We start from the raw sequence: 14,357 nt of genomic DNA on the forward strand, positions 1-14,357 counted from the left end.
GATGACCTCCTCAGGGAAGCAGGGATTATGAGAATAAGTATTTTGTCCCATGCCTAGACTAATAGGAAATGAAGAGAGGAATAAATGCTTTCTACAACAGCTTTAGGGACATTTTAGCCTCTTTTTCCCCAGGCCAACTCAAAAGAAAATCAAATTCTAAATCCCAAAAGCTTGTTCCTATTCCCACTTGTTCTCGACAGTGAGCCCGAGACGAAGGCTTTTTGGGGAAAACTAGAATCCTGGGAAGTTAAAGGACTTTTTTCCCAAGGCCACATGGCTAGTTAGTAACTAGCCTGCCCAGGACCCAGGAGCAGTGAAAGGAAACTCAGGGTCCCTTTAGCATGGAAACCAAGTGAATCACGGGGCCAGAGTGCCTGGCAAGGAGGACAGTCTGCTTATTTTAAGAAAACCGTATCTTGAAGATTATTCCATATCAATACATCCAGAGTTCTCCAGCTTAATGTTCTATTTATGGGTATGTCATAATTTATTTTCATCAATTAGGAGGTATTGGTATTAATATCAAACCCATCACAGTGTCACACACCCAGCTGTAATTTGCTATAGGTATATACCTGTGCAAACGAATACTAACCAGTTAAATATATCGTTATCTATATGCAGGTACGTATAGGTGTTTGTGTGTAAGGGTATTTATCCATATAATACATGCTCACATAAGCAGTAAGTAACCTTGTATTTGTTCATCCATGGTGTTGTTTTGAGTTTTTAAAAAATGAATCCCTTTGTTCTTTTATAGTCTCAGATTAGGGATTTGTCCAAGTTTCGTGTATTCTTTCAATCAATTGCTTCAATGTCAAAATTCAGTGCATCTTTAAAATCATGCACACACACACACACACACACATATAAACACACACACATCCTAGGCATTTTGACGTTTGGTGTTTGGTCTTCCATATTTATTCAGATCCCCTCCCCCACCATCCCTCTAGAACAGAGAATCACCACTTTTATTTTTTTTTAGTGGGAGGTAGGGGTCATATTGTACTTTCTGGATTAGTGCACAATTATTTCAAACGTAGTGTTCTAGTTTTTGGGGGGGATGTTGAATTCCCACTTGAACATGTTAAGTTGAAGATGTCCATTGGACACCCAAGATGAGATGTCATCCGTAAGTCTAAGCTAGGACTCATTAGCTTCATTTTCAGATGACATTGTCCTCAAACTCCCTGTCATCTTGGGCCCCACTCTGAAAAATACTCCATTTTTCAAAGTTACTCTTTCATGTGGCACCCAGAGTTAAATGCAGTATTCCAGATAATGGTTGACCGGCCAGAAGGACACTTGTTATATAACTCTCAGGGCCTGTAGCAGACGTTACTGGTGCATGGCTCCTATCCCCTGGAGCCTTACCATTTTAGTGCATGCCAGCCTGACTTCTGCCAGCACCTGTATGTTTTGCCTGAGGGCTCTCTCTGGCTGCCAGAGCCACTTGGACTATGCCTAGTCAGAAGTGCCAAGGCCCACTCCACAGGGGAGCCTTCAGTGATGAGTGACGGGAGTTGGAACATGAATGTCAGCGCTCTCTCACCCCTCAGCTAGGGTAACCCTGAGATGTGTGTTTTCCACCCTTCTCAGAGCCCTAGGAGCATTAAGCTTCCGTCACCTGCATGGCTGCTGGCTTGATACTCACCTTTCCTATCTCCTTTCCTGTCCCACTCCCCCACCCCTACAGAAAGAGAAGCCGTGAGGTCACCTCTCACATTAATTACTTGTACTGAGGTCCTTACCGTGGGTTCTGCTTCTGGGGGTACCCAAATTAAGACAGAGCCTAACACTGCATCAGCTTTCTTAGCAGTCACATTGTGCTGTGGCTTCCTCCCGATTTTGCAGCCACATAAACCTCCAGCCTGTTTTTCATGTCAGCTGCGGCTAAGTCATACTTGTCTAACGCTGTGCCTTTGGCTATTGATTTTTTTTAACCTAAACTCAGACTTTATGTATATTCCTGTTATCCTCTTGGTTTGTTTCCATTTTCCAACCTCACAGAATAACTTTGAATATTGATTTGTTCTTTTGCTGTGTTAACTATCCCTCCCAGACACAAGTCATATTTGTTAACCTGATAAGCATGTCTTTGGTGCCTTCATTCACTTCTTTGAGAAAACTGTTGAACAAGGTAGGGTTAGGAACAGAATTCTAAATGGAATTCCTCCTTTGACTCAATAATCAGGATCCTCTGGGTAAGAACCCTTATTGATAGTGATTCAAACTGACTGCATGAAGTTAACCCAGGATTTACACACGTGTCCATAAGAATGTCAGGCAAGATCAGCTCAGTTACTTTTCTAGAATCGAGATGACCCGTGAGTATTGTCATACCTGTGATACACAAGCCTATAACACTATCAGAAAGGAAATGTGGTTAGTTTTGGCTTGTTAGTCACAAATCCACGGTAACTATTAAGAACCTCGGGGTTCGTTCCTAAAAGCCCCTGACCTTCCTTGTAATAATGCGTTCTGGAATTTTACCAGAGGACTATATGCATGTTGCGGGGAAGAAGGGATTCAAATTCAAGGTTTCTAGAATCCACCTTTTCTTTTTATTTGAAAATGAGGACTTTTACCACTGCCTATTTTCCTCCCCTCATTCCTTTATTTCTTAACAACAGAAAGGAGGCCTAAGGTCACATGGGCATGTTCTTTTAGAAGCCTGCCATGCAATTTATCTGGAGACATCGACCCATTTCAACTGGTGACTTGTGTCCTTCACCATCTCCTTTGCTGAGCTCTTCCCATCACTAGCAAGGCTGCTTCTTGCCAGAGAACCCAGATCAGCCCCACAGCCACTAGTCCCTCATTAACCTTCTCAAATCTGACCCCTCCCTTCCTCTTTTATCTTCTTACACCCAACACGTAGTTTAGACCTTTGGATGTTCTACTTAGCCCTTTGGGAGTCCAGGTTCCTGTGACTCAGCCCTCCACCCACCCCACTCTGCTCCAGGACTCCCCAGTACCCCAAACGCTGCCTTGATCTCCCTGAGCAGCCATCGGGGTTTTTGCTTTTTGTTTTGCCTCTTGCTCTCTTTTCATCTTCACGGGGATCATTCACATTCAATAATCTGGTTCATTTTTACCTTCTCCTTTCCTCATAAGTCATATTCTCTTTTATAATCTCTTACCTTGGGATCAAACTCACTTTTCCTCCTTGAGGTGAGCTGGCCATCTCCTCTTGTCTTTGATCTTACCCACCTGCTTTCCTCCTGAATGTTCCCCATTTCTGCTAGAACTGTAAGAAGGTTCCAGTCTCCTTCTGTAGACTGCAGTCACCCTGAGGGCAGGGATGGGCCCATAATCATGCTGTGCCCAGTACAGGGCTCGGTTCCTCCAGCCCAATCTACGCATGTTCATGCAATGAAGGTGAATAACTGGATCCTTGCTTCTTGCATCCAGGATTAGATTACTTGCCGTGAGCCTTACCTAGCACAGGTATGGAGAGGGAAAGGGCTGGGATGCTTCTGGGTGCCGGGGAGCAAGACTCTGATTTCCTGGCACTCCCTCACTTCCAACAGGCCCAGCCTTCCTCCTCAGGAAGCCTCAGGAATGGAGCTGGCAAGTATGTCTGCCACCAGCTGGGTTTCTGCTGAGTAGCTCAAGAGGAGAGGAAGCCAGCCTTCGACCTACAGAGTATCCACAGCCCGGGGAGCCAGCCACTGAACAGCTAGCTCTGCTGAATGGGGCTCTAACAGACACATGAAGCAGACAGGTCAGCTGGGAACTGGACTGCGAAGAAGAAAGGGGAAGAAAGGGGGCAGAGGGAAGAGGAATGGGGAGGGGGAGGCCGAAGGGAGAGGGGAGAGGAAGGGAAGCAGCAGGGAGTGAGGGAGGAGCCAGTCAAGACTCCTGACTCTACCCCCAAATCCCTTTGCAAAGCCATTATCAAAATTGATTTTAATAAATGAAAGATTTACTTGGGTCGAACATTGTTTTTAACTGGCGGCAATTAATTAATTAACCATCACTAGCCTGGACATCATAATGGGATGATATTTTGATGCTAACACATTATTGAAAAGGACAAGCCATGTTTTTTTTTTTCCCCCCCAAGTAATCAATTAATCAGCCCCAAATGAAGATTCAGACCACTGCCTGTGCTCCCAGGCTCTTTAATAGCTTCCTTCGCCAGAACCCCAAATACCTGCTTTAGGACTCTGTGCCCTGGAAAGCAGTTTGAGGCAAGTCAATCAATGTGAAATCAGTATTCAAAAAAAAAATTACAATAGTTAACTTTAAGAAATCTCGGAAACATCTTCTTCATAATTAATAAATGAAAAATGTTCCTGCAGCTAATCAATAAAGTTGTTAGAGAGAATTGATCGGATGGGGAACTCTTTTTGTGGGTACAATTTTTCACCTATTCAGAACAAAAGACTCCCTAGAGTGCTATCAACATGATAGACACTTAAGAGTCTGACCCAAAAGGAAAAAAAAAAAAAATAGGAAGACGATTAATTAAAATCTCCAGGAGTGACATCTACTTCCATCGTGTGGGTGGGGAGCTGGGTCAGGTGTGGAGGTGGCTAGTGTGGGGAAACAGAGGTGCCCAGGGACGTCCCTCAGCCTGAGGCTGTGCCCTGGGCCGGCTGGCGTCCCAGCCTCCTTGGAGGATGAAAACAGGTCTGGCTCATGGTGGCCTGTGTCATTCAAGTTTAAGGAGTACGGTGCCTTCGTTCTCGCAGGTGTGGTGCATAGCATGCATGGAAATCTGCTGGAATGAAACAACGTCTTGCCAATTATTTTAATGCATAAGGTATTCTTCATGCTCAGGAACAAGAATCTTGAGTGTTCTACTGGATCCCAAACCTGACGACTCCTTAGAATTATTTGCTCAGATTCTGGGGCCCATGCACAGCTACTGAATCGGAACCTGTGAGACTGGGGCTTGGGAATCTGTGTTTGTAAAACGTGCCATAGTGATTTGACCCTGGTTCACCTCAGGCTGAGGTTACCACGGATTGGGTCCATTTCCCTGTCTTCTAGTATAAATGCAGGCACTGAATGTAGTGTCTGTAGTCGCGCTGTCGTGGCTGCCTCGATGTCCTGAATCGATTCCAAACGTTTTCCTTTCATGATCATTTTGACTTTGGGGAAGAACCAGAAGTTGCATAGTACCAGATCCGGTGAATAAGGTGGATGAGGACACACTGTAATGTTTTTATTTGACAGAAATTGCCATGTAACAGAAGTGATGTGTGACATGGAGCATTGTCATGATGGAGGGTGAAGTAAAGACATTCATGAAAGAGGACTTCCAGAACTGCTTCAGAGAGTGGCAAGAACGATGGGAGAAGTGTGTTAGAAGTAAGGCAGGGTATTTTGAGAGGGATTAATGGCAATGTGTCTTTAACTGTAATAAATTATTTAAACATTCACAGTATTTTTTTTTTTTTTTTTTAAGAAGGGTACATCTCACAATGGCCCACGCAGTTGTCTAACTGGCAACCCTGGTGCTATCAGCACCACGTTCTAACCAATTGAGCTAACCGGCCACCGCCATAAACAGTCACTGTATTTTTTATTACACCTTGTGTGTGTGTGTGTGTGTGTGTGTGTGTGTGTAGATAGATATGCCTATATCTACATCTTTACCTATACCTATCTCTCTCTCTAGCTCTATCATCTATATCTCTATATCTACTGTGTTTCCCCCAAAATAAGACCTAGCCGGACCATCAGCTGTAATGCGTCTTTTGGAGCAAAAATTAATATAAGACCCAGTATTATATTATATATTATTATAAAGACCCAGTCTTATATTAAAATAAGACTGGGTCTTATATTAATTTTTGTTCCAAAAGATGCATTAGAGCTTTGGGGAAACACGGTATATCTATATCTATGTCTATCTATATAGTGTCCCCTCCCTTTATCGTTTGTTGGACAAGTCATAATATAAAATATTTATTGAGCAGTTACTACATGCCATGAATTGTGCTGAACACTTATGCATTAGTTGATTAATCCTCACAGCAATCCTATGAGATAAAATACATTATTATTATCATTTAACACATGAGTACACTGAGACCTAGAAAGGGGACGTCATTGGCTAAAGGTCACGTACCTAATAAGAGGCCCCCAGGTTTTGAAGCCAGGTTTGTCTGACTCAAGGGCATGTGCTCTCACCACTAAGTAAGTGATGGACAGCTGGGTGGACACAGGGCTGGCAGTTCTGAACATACAGAGTTTGAATGAAAGAATTCAGATCCGTGAAGCTGTGCCTCATGTGATTACGTAGATTATAGTAATATTTTGTCCCTCTTTGTGGAATGCTAGCTACCAGTCTTTTTCAAGCTAAAGAATGATGAAGGTGGGAGAGAAGATAGTTCAGAAGGACAGCTGTGGTTTTCCCAAAGCATTTGTGGCCACTGAGCTTGCTCTGTCATTTGAGTAATTATAATCTAATTAACTGATGACTATACAATATTCTCGGAAAACTGGGACATGTGTTAAAAATGCAGTACTCGGGCGGACGGGTGGCTCAGTTGGTTAGAGCACAAGCTCTGAGCAACGGGGCTGCTGGTTCAATTCCCACATGGGCCAGCGACCTGCGCCCTCTGCAACTAGAATGAAGTCAATGAGCTGCCGCTGAGCTCCCGGGTGGCTCAGTTGGTTGGAGCACAGGCTCTCAACCACAACTCTCAACCACAAGGTTGCTGGTTCGACTCCTGCAAGGGACGGTGGGCTGCGCCCCCTCCAACTAACAAGGGCGACTGGATCTGAAGCTGAGCTGTGCCCTCCACAACTAAGATTGAAAGGACAACAACTTGACTTGGATGGAGCTGTTCCCCAGTAAAAAAAAAAAAAAAAAAAAAAAAGTCCTGAAAACACACTCTTTCCCAATAAAGTCCTATTCCCCTTGCCCAATAAAATCTTAAAAAAATAAATAAATAAATGCAGTACTCAGACCTACACCAGGTCTCCAGGTCTACTGAAGTAGTCAGGCGATTTGCATTTCTAACAAGCTTCCCAGGTCATTCTGTATCTGGTTAGGTGGGGTAGCCCTTTCCCGGTTAACCCCATATCCCATTCCCAAAGAGATGTCATTGGTGGTGTAACGGAATGACTCGGACAGGGAGTGTTCCAGTCATTTACTGCTCTGTAACAAAACACACAAAAATGTAGTGGCTTAAACCCTAAATATCTAAAAACAAACATTGATTTAGCCCAGCAATCTGCAATTTGAGCAGACCTTAGCAAGGAAGGCACATCTCTGAGCCATGTAGCACCAGCTGGGGCTGCGGTGGGGGTGGGGCTGAAGGCTCCACTTCTGGGATAACCAACTCCTGACTGGTGAATAGCTACTGGATGTCAGCTGGGACTTTAGCTGGGGCTGAGAGCCCTGGACCTGGTTTCTTCTCCATGCGGGCCTCTCCACGGGGTGCTTGGGCTTCCTCACGGCATGGGCTGGGTTTCAAGAATGTGAGTTCCAAGAGACAGAAGAAGAAGCTGCCAGTTTCCGAAAGTCCTGGGTTGGAAAACTGCTACAGCGTCACTTCTGCCATATTCTATTGGTCTGTCAATCACAGGGCCCAGGTTCAAGGAGTGGAGGCATCGGCTCCCCCTACATGGGAAGAGTGTCAAAGAATCTGGGCGCCATGTGTTAAAACCGCCAGTCAGGATGCCTGACTTGAACCCACCTTTGCAATTAGCTCTTGTCATACTGGAGGATTTCCCTTACCTTTCCAGACTCAGGTTCACGGCATACAAGACAAAGCGGCTGAGTGATACAGCTGTCCGAGGACCTCTGATTTTATGTCTGCCCGTCACAAATAGGAGAGGTAGAGGTGGGGCGACGAGGAAACTCCTCTGTAAGACTTGGCTTTGTTCTTCAACGGTTAATACTGTATCGAGATTCCGTCACACATGTCTAAAATCCATATCCTTCTGGGGCTTATTTAGCTTGCCTGCAGTTTTAGGTCAATTTCAGAAATCCCCCTGAGTTCCTAAGGGGGCTCTGGAGGTTAACTCAACTATTGGGACACAGGCCTAGTTATATTGCCATGCACCCCCCCTCCCCCACCCCCACCCCCTCCCACCCCCGCCTCAGGCCTGCCCAGCCTGAGGTCACAATCACGCAACAGCTTGCTCAGAATCTAAAGGTCATTTTTCAGGAGAAAGTGGAGAAAAAGAATAGCTACTGCAGTGTTACTATAGTATCTTCTCCAAGGTCTGATCAAGACCATATCAAACATCCCCATGTGAAGGAAGGCAGGGGGAGAAGGGAAAGAGGGGTTTGTCCAGGCAGCTTGTTTCCTCATTCCGGCAGATGAGAAAGATGCTGCTACTTCTTTGTTTGGGGGCCGTCCTGTGCATTGGAGCATGCACGGCACCCTTGACCTTCACCCATAAGATGCCAATAGCATGTCTTTCCCAGTCATGCATGGCAATCAGAATGTCTTCAGACATTGCCAAATGTCCCCCGGTGGAGGGAATCGTCCCCAGTTGGGTATCAATGGCCCATACCCAAACCTTAGGCATTATCAGCACAGCTAGAGTCGTTTGGGGGATCCAGCAATCCGGGGTCCAGATGCAGAGAAGCCTCCTAGGGCCACGTGTACAAGAAGGCTCAACACACCGCTGTTTATGGCAACTGGGAATGGGGACACACTTAGGTGCCCATCGCTGTGGCGAAGGAATAAGGGAAGTGTGGTTTCAAGAAGCCTTTTACCCCACATGCTCCTTATCTTCAGACTCAACAGGCCCCTCCACCATCAACCATGTCACTGGCATTTTGAAGGGTACGTTCCAGAGTCACCTTCCCTCAAGGCTCACTCCCTTCTATTGTCCACAGGCTTCTTTTTAGGGAGGAGACTATGTTCAATCCATCTTTGTTTGCCTCCAGCATTTACTTGCTGCTTTGCACTCAAACATCATTCAATACAGGCTATATTTATTAAATATGTAATAGTATTACCTGGATCTTATTTGTTAACTCTACATAAGATGTATTGAGATTGCCTGAAATAAAAATAAATGTTTGATTCTTAAGAAAATAATCTATTTTTAGAAAGTAAATATAATTTAACTCGGTTGCCCTACACAAATAGGAAATCTGATTATTCTTTGATCTTAGTTTTCCTTTTTAAAATTTAATTCACGGAGTGATGACCAATTATGGATGACCCTACAGCTTAATAACATATCTGTTAATGTTCGAGGAAAAAACCCCAGTGAATTAAATTAAGTATTAACGGGGTTTGAATTGATTTGAGGAACAGAAATAAACAGCTATTGTACCCCATCGTGATCTAGTTCTGCGTATTTTTACTGCAAAGACTGACTTCAAGTGTGCATATAGAGGCACCCTCTCCCTGTGTCTTCCAAATTCACGTCCCTTGGTCATATAATGGCACTAGACACTCGGCGAGGTGTAAATGATAATAAACGCAATAGCCGCACTGGTAAGTAGGGTTGGTCAGTATGATTCATTCATTTATTCATTCCTTCTTCAGTTCACCCATTCAGCAGCATCTATAGAGCCCCTACTGTGTCAGACATTGTTCTAAGTCCTGGACATTTAGAGACAAACTGAAAACAGGCTCGTCCTCAAGGAGCTGCCAGAATAGTAAGGAGCTGCAGACATGTCAACAAATTGGGTAACAATATTACGGGGGTGGTGGTGAGCTGTGTACAGAGAATAGTGGGGACACCAGGTGGGTAGATCTACCTGGGAAGGGTCAGGGAAGTCCTCACGGAGAAGGTGACCCTTCCATTGGCACAAAGGGGCTTGAAGAACATCGGGGGCAGGCGTGCAGTGGGCAGGGGACACTGAGGTTTGGAGAGCAGAAAAAAAGTCGGGCCTACAGATACTGACCTGTATCTGTACAGGTCATTAGCTTTGAGGTGGTTGTGTGAAGCTGGGGCCGTGGCTGAGATCTGGCACATGGCACCACAGGTCCCCTGAGAAGACAAGGGGGAAAGAGAGCTGAGCCTTAGCCCGTGCAGGGGCCAGGGCTGCACCTTTGGGACTGAGGGCCAGTTTCTGAGGCTGAGACACCAGAGGAAGCTGACCTTATTAGTGTAGCACACAGGCTCTGGACTCGGACAGAGCCGAGTTCTAACACCAGCTGCATGGCCTTGAACAGGTTGCTTAAACTCTCTTTGGCTCAGTTTCCATAACCATAGAGAGGGAGTATTAATAGTACATATCAGAGTTGTTGGAAGAATTAAATGAGACAATGTTTATAAAACAGTGCCTGGCACAGCGCAAACAATCATTGAACACTAGTGGTTGCTATCATTTTGTTATTAAAATAAATGTGAAAGACTAGGGAACAAACTTTAACCCTTTAACTACTAGATTGTAATATGGGCTTTTATTTATCCCAAAAATATTTATTGAGCACCTGTAATGTGATTTCGATGCTAGTAGAGGAAAACACAGTACCTGTGGCTGCAAGAGCTTAATCAGAGGTTAAGAACTCAAGGAGTCTGTGAACTCAGAAGGGGGAAAAATGCATCTTTATTTTCACAAAGTAAAATGTAGCATTTCTTTGGATTATGAATGTAGGCAACAAACCATGCTAGTATTAACAGTCGCCAATTAAAATACATATTTTCATATCACATCACAGTTATTGCAGACTGTCATGCTGGGTGTCATGCGGGGTCTCTGGTCCCACTCCCCGCATAAGAACGCAGGATGTGGTGAGGCCCAAAAGGAACACCCACGGAGCCATAGATAGGGGAGTCACACCACTATAGTCTCACTGGCAGCTGGGTTGGAGACACAGGAAGCAGGAGCCACACGATCTGCAACCCGCCGTCCACTTCTCTGCCAACCAACCCCTTGCTAACTGCAATCCCTGCTTGCTAGCGTAGCCACAGCAGTTATATCAGTGGCTCATGGCTAACTGGTTACAGCTGACGGCCAACAAGTCACAGCTGATGGCCATCTACTACCCAAGCCAGCACCTTTCCACGTGAGGCCGAGAGCCTGGAAACTGCTCGATGGGACTCTGTCCCCACACAGATATCTAGAAACATTTATTAGAAATAGTATTACTTCAAAATGAGGGCGTTGGTAGACCACTTTAGATACTCTTATTTTATGTGCTATTAAAGAAGCACATAGATCCCTGTATCAAATTTGTAGGTTCTTCTGTATTTTGATAATTGTATTTCAACACAGCTGGGTTTTTTTGTAATCCTACGTATTGTACCTTATGCATTTATAACACTTTATTCTGAAATGGGATCTGTAGGTTTCACCAGATTGCCAGTGGGGTCATGGGACCCAACAAAATTGAGAACACCTGATACTTATCCAAGTCTGGGAGAGAGACAAAAACACTCATTCTGTGAATATGTAGGTAAAGTCAGGTGATAAGTTTAATGAAGACAGAAAGTTAGGGAAAGGCATGGAGAGTTGTAGGTTGGTTTAAACAATGAAATCAGGGAAGGCTTCCTTGAGGAGGTGACATTGGGACATGGACCTGCAGGACACCAGGGAGAGTCACGTGTATATGTCTTGGGGGAGGAGGGTTCCCAGCTAAGAGAACAAGGTGAAGGGTGGAGGCAAGAGGGCACTTGGCCTATACCTGGGGTGGGGGTGGGGATTGGGGGGGCGGTGAGAAGGAGCCTCAACGCTGATAGGAGACTTTGAGCCTCTGCCCTCTGCAGTCTGGGATCCCCAGCATCTGGCCAAGAGGCAGCACATAGTAGGCTCTCAACGAATGATGCATCCAAGGGAACTCATTCACCTCCGAAGCGAAACTGGGTTTTCCTCCCGGCTTACTCTAGAAGGGGTAAAGTCAGGAGGCAGAGGCTAGGTGTGGGACCTGAGGTCAGTAGACAGAGCTGCCCCTCCCTTCACTCCGCCCCAGGACTTCTGGCCAAGGAGAGGTGCAGGGTGAACCCCAAAGGGTACAAACGAGGCCTGGGCTGCTTCCCAGGTAATGGATGAGCCAGAGGACACAGGCTTCCTCCCTGTTGGTGAGCTGATAACTGATACTCTCACCGCTTCCCCACCACCCCACACAGTAGCTCCGCATCCCCACCCCCACCTGCCAGAGTGCTGAGTCAGAAATCACAGGGTGCCGGGCAGCAGCAAGTGCAATAATCATGGCCATACATAGCTCAGTGTCACTGAGCCCTCATTTGTCCCAGGTGCTTCTCTGAGAGCTGTACTCATTTAATGCTCACCAGAAAGACTTCCCACGGTAGGGCATATTATTATCCCCACTTCACAAACAGGGAAACTGAGGCCCAGGCTTGCCAACATCCTAAGTGTGAAAAACCGCTTCCATCACGAGGCACAAATGCCTGGCATCCTACTGGTATCTGGTTTGTTCATTTTCGTCCGCACAGCACCTAACACTACACAATAGGTCATCGATAACCCTCACTGGATGCTGTCCAATCAGGTCCTCTCCTAATCGTGGGATTTTAGGGAAAGGAGAGCTGTCCCTAAGAGCAGGAGTACAGAGATTTCAAACAGCACACTTAAATCAAATTTGCCATGTGCCATGGTTCTAAGTGCTTTACATATATTAATTAATTTATTCTTACAATAACCCCACAGAAGTAGGTACCATACATGCTCTGCTTTATAGGGGAGGAACCTGAGGTACAAAGTGGTGAAGTGACTTGCCCAAAGTCACACAGATAGACGGTGCAGAGGTAGAAAGGGACCCCAGGCTGTCTGACTTTTAACCTCCACACTGTCTGCTTGGGACACCAGAATACAAGCTCTGTGGGTTGGGTTGTGTGCCAAGGGTCTGTCTCTAACACAAGGGGACCGCAGCAGAAAGGCAAGGAGCTGACCTCATAAGTGACTGATTCTGACATTTGGATGGGGGGGGGGGACCCGAAACACTACCCACACTGTCCCAGCTTGGTGACCCACACATCCCATGGGGCCAAATTGGGCTGGGGCTGAGGAAATGGGGTTGTGGGGCTGCTGCAGGAAGAGCAGAAAAGCCATGGGAGACCCCACCGTGGGCTGAAAACCCAGCATCACTTTGCCTGGGGCACTGCCCTGGGCCAGACCTCTCTGCTGAGAACTGCAAACACTCCAGAAGCCAAACCCATTGTTAATAGTTTTTGAATGACTGTGAAAACAAGAGCTCTAAAAACAGAAATCCCTTAAAGTACTTAGGGTTTCTGGGTGCAAACCCATGGTCCTGCTTCTCATATTGTAGCTTCCAGCTCCGCCCCACCCAGAGCAACTCCAGCCGGGCCAGAGGTCGGGAGGGTGCCCTGCGGCCTCCTAGAGTCAGGCTGGGCCTCCAAAGGAACCTGCTCCTGTCAGCAATGGGCCCAGCGGACTGGAAGGAACTGGCTTAATAAATGTTTTTCCTTTGGCATTTGGAGGAGGGCAGACCCGGGCCAGGCCTCAGAGCCCTGGGAAGTGCAGTGGGGCACGCTGATGCTTCCCTGCCCTTTCCAAGGTGTTCTCATGACAGCTGCTACTTGGGGGCCTGCAGGCTGGAGCAACTGCTGTGCAAGGTGGTGACCTTCTAAATCCGGAGCAGTTAATGAACCTGGCGGCTGGGAGCCCCGAGGCTGCACCATCCATGGTGGCTTCTGCCAAATTCCTCTCCTTGTTTTTGATTCCCTTCTTCCTCCTCCTCCCCCTTCCCATTATGCCTGACATTTCTAAGGCCAACTTTTGTTACAAGCAATTAGCCTGTGTCAGGGATCTGGGGAGATGAGCTGCGTGCCAAGACACAGGCCAAGACACAGGCTGAGGTAGGAAGAGCATCAGTGGGGAGGGCTGCCTGCCTGCAGCCTGGCTGCCAAGGGTCCAGGGTGGTGCTGCCTGCCCCCCGCCCCCCACCTGTCCCAGCCCTGAAGTGGGGCAGGAAGCTCCTGTGAGCGGAAGTTATGCCGTTGTGCAGCCCAAAGGGGACACTAACACAGTACTCTGGAGCCCTCTCCCTGCCTCTAATCTAGAGACTCATCCTCCCAACCTGAGCTTCCCAGGCCTGGCATGTGTCAAAGGCCAGAGTTCATGACCTATTTTTATCTTTGAGAAAGGAAAAAAAAAACACAAAAAAACCACCATGTATTTATCCATAATAGGCCATACAGGCTAACCAAATATGTCACGTCATATATCTGTATGTGTATGTATGCGTATTTTTTTTAACAATTTTGCCTGGAATTATTCATCCACTCAGTGTGATTGCCTAGACGCTCAGTTATCAATTTTGCGTGCTGACAAGTAAAAACTAGAAACATAAAATATTTCTGAATCAAGGCATTTCATGGTGTAGATGTCTCACATGGGGGTAGGGGTGCTTGGTGGGAGCCACAGGGAGGAGAGACCGGTGCTGAATCCACTGACTACTCAGCCCCAACTTCCCCACCTCAGTCTCCGTGCTTCC

The 14,357-nt window shown here is 46.3% G+C and overlaps 1 long non-coding RNA gene across 1 annotated transcript in view; it reads left to right on the top strand.

The window, feature by feature from the left end:
* Positions 1–5,386, top strand: part of LOC141573138 (uncharacterized) — a 47,171-nt gene extending 41,785 nt beyond the window's left edge. The window contains exons 2-3 of the long non-coding RNA XR_012498743.1: positions 3,537–3,730; positions 5,191–5,386. This is a non-coding gene — a long non-coding RNA (uncharacterized LOC141573138). The remainder of the gene's footprint in view (positions 1–3,536; positions 3,731–5,190) is intronic.
* Positions 5,387–14,357: the final 8,971 nt, after the last annotated feature.

Source organism: Rhinolophus sinicus, linkage group LG09 (assembly GCF_036562045.2).
Source record: "Rhinolophus sinicus isolate RSC01 linkage group LG09, ASM3656204v1, whole genome shotgun sequence".
Lineage (NCBI taxonomy): Eukaryota > Metazoa > Chordata > Mammalia > Chiroptera > Rhinolophidae > Rhinolophus > Rhinolophus sinicus.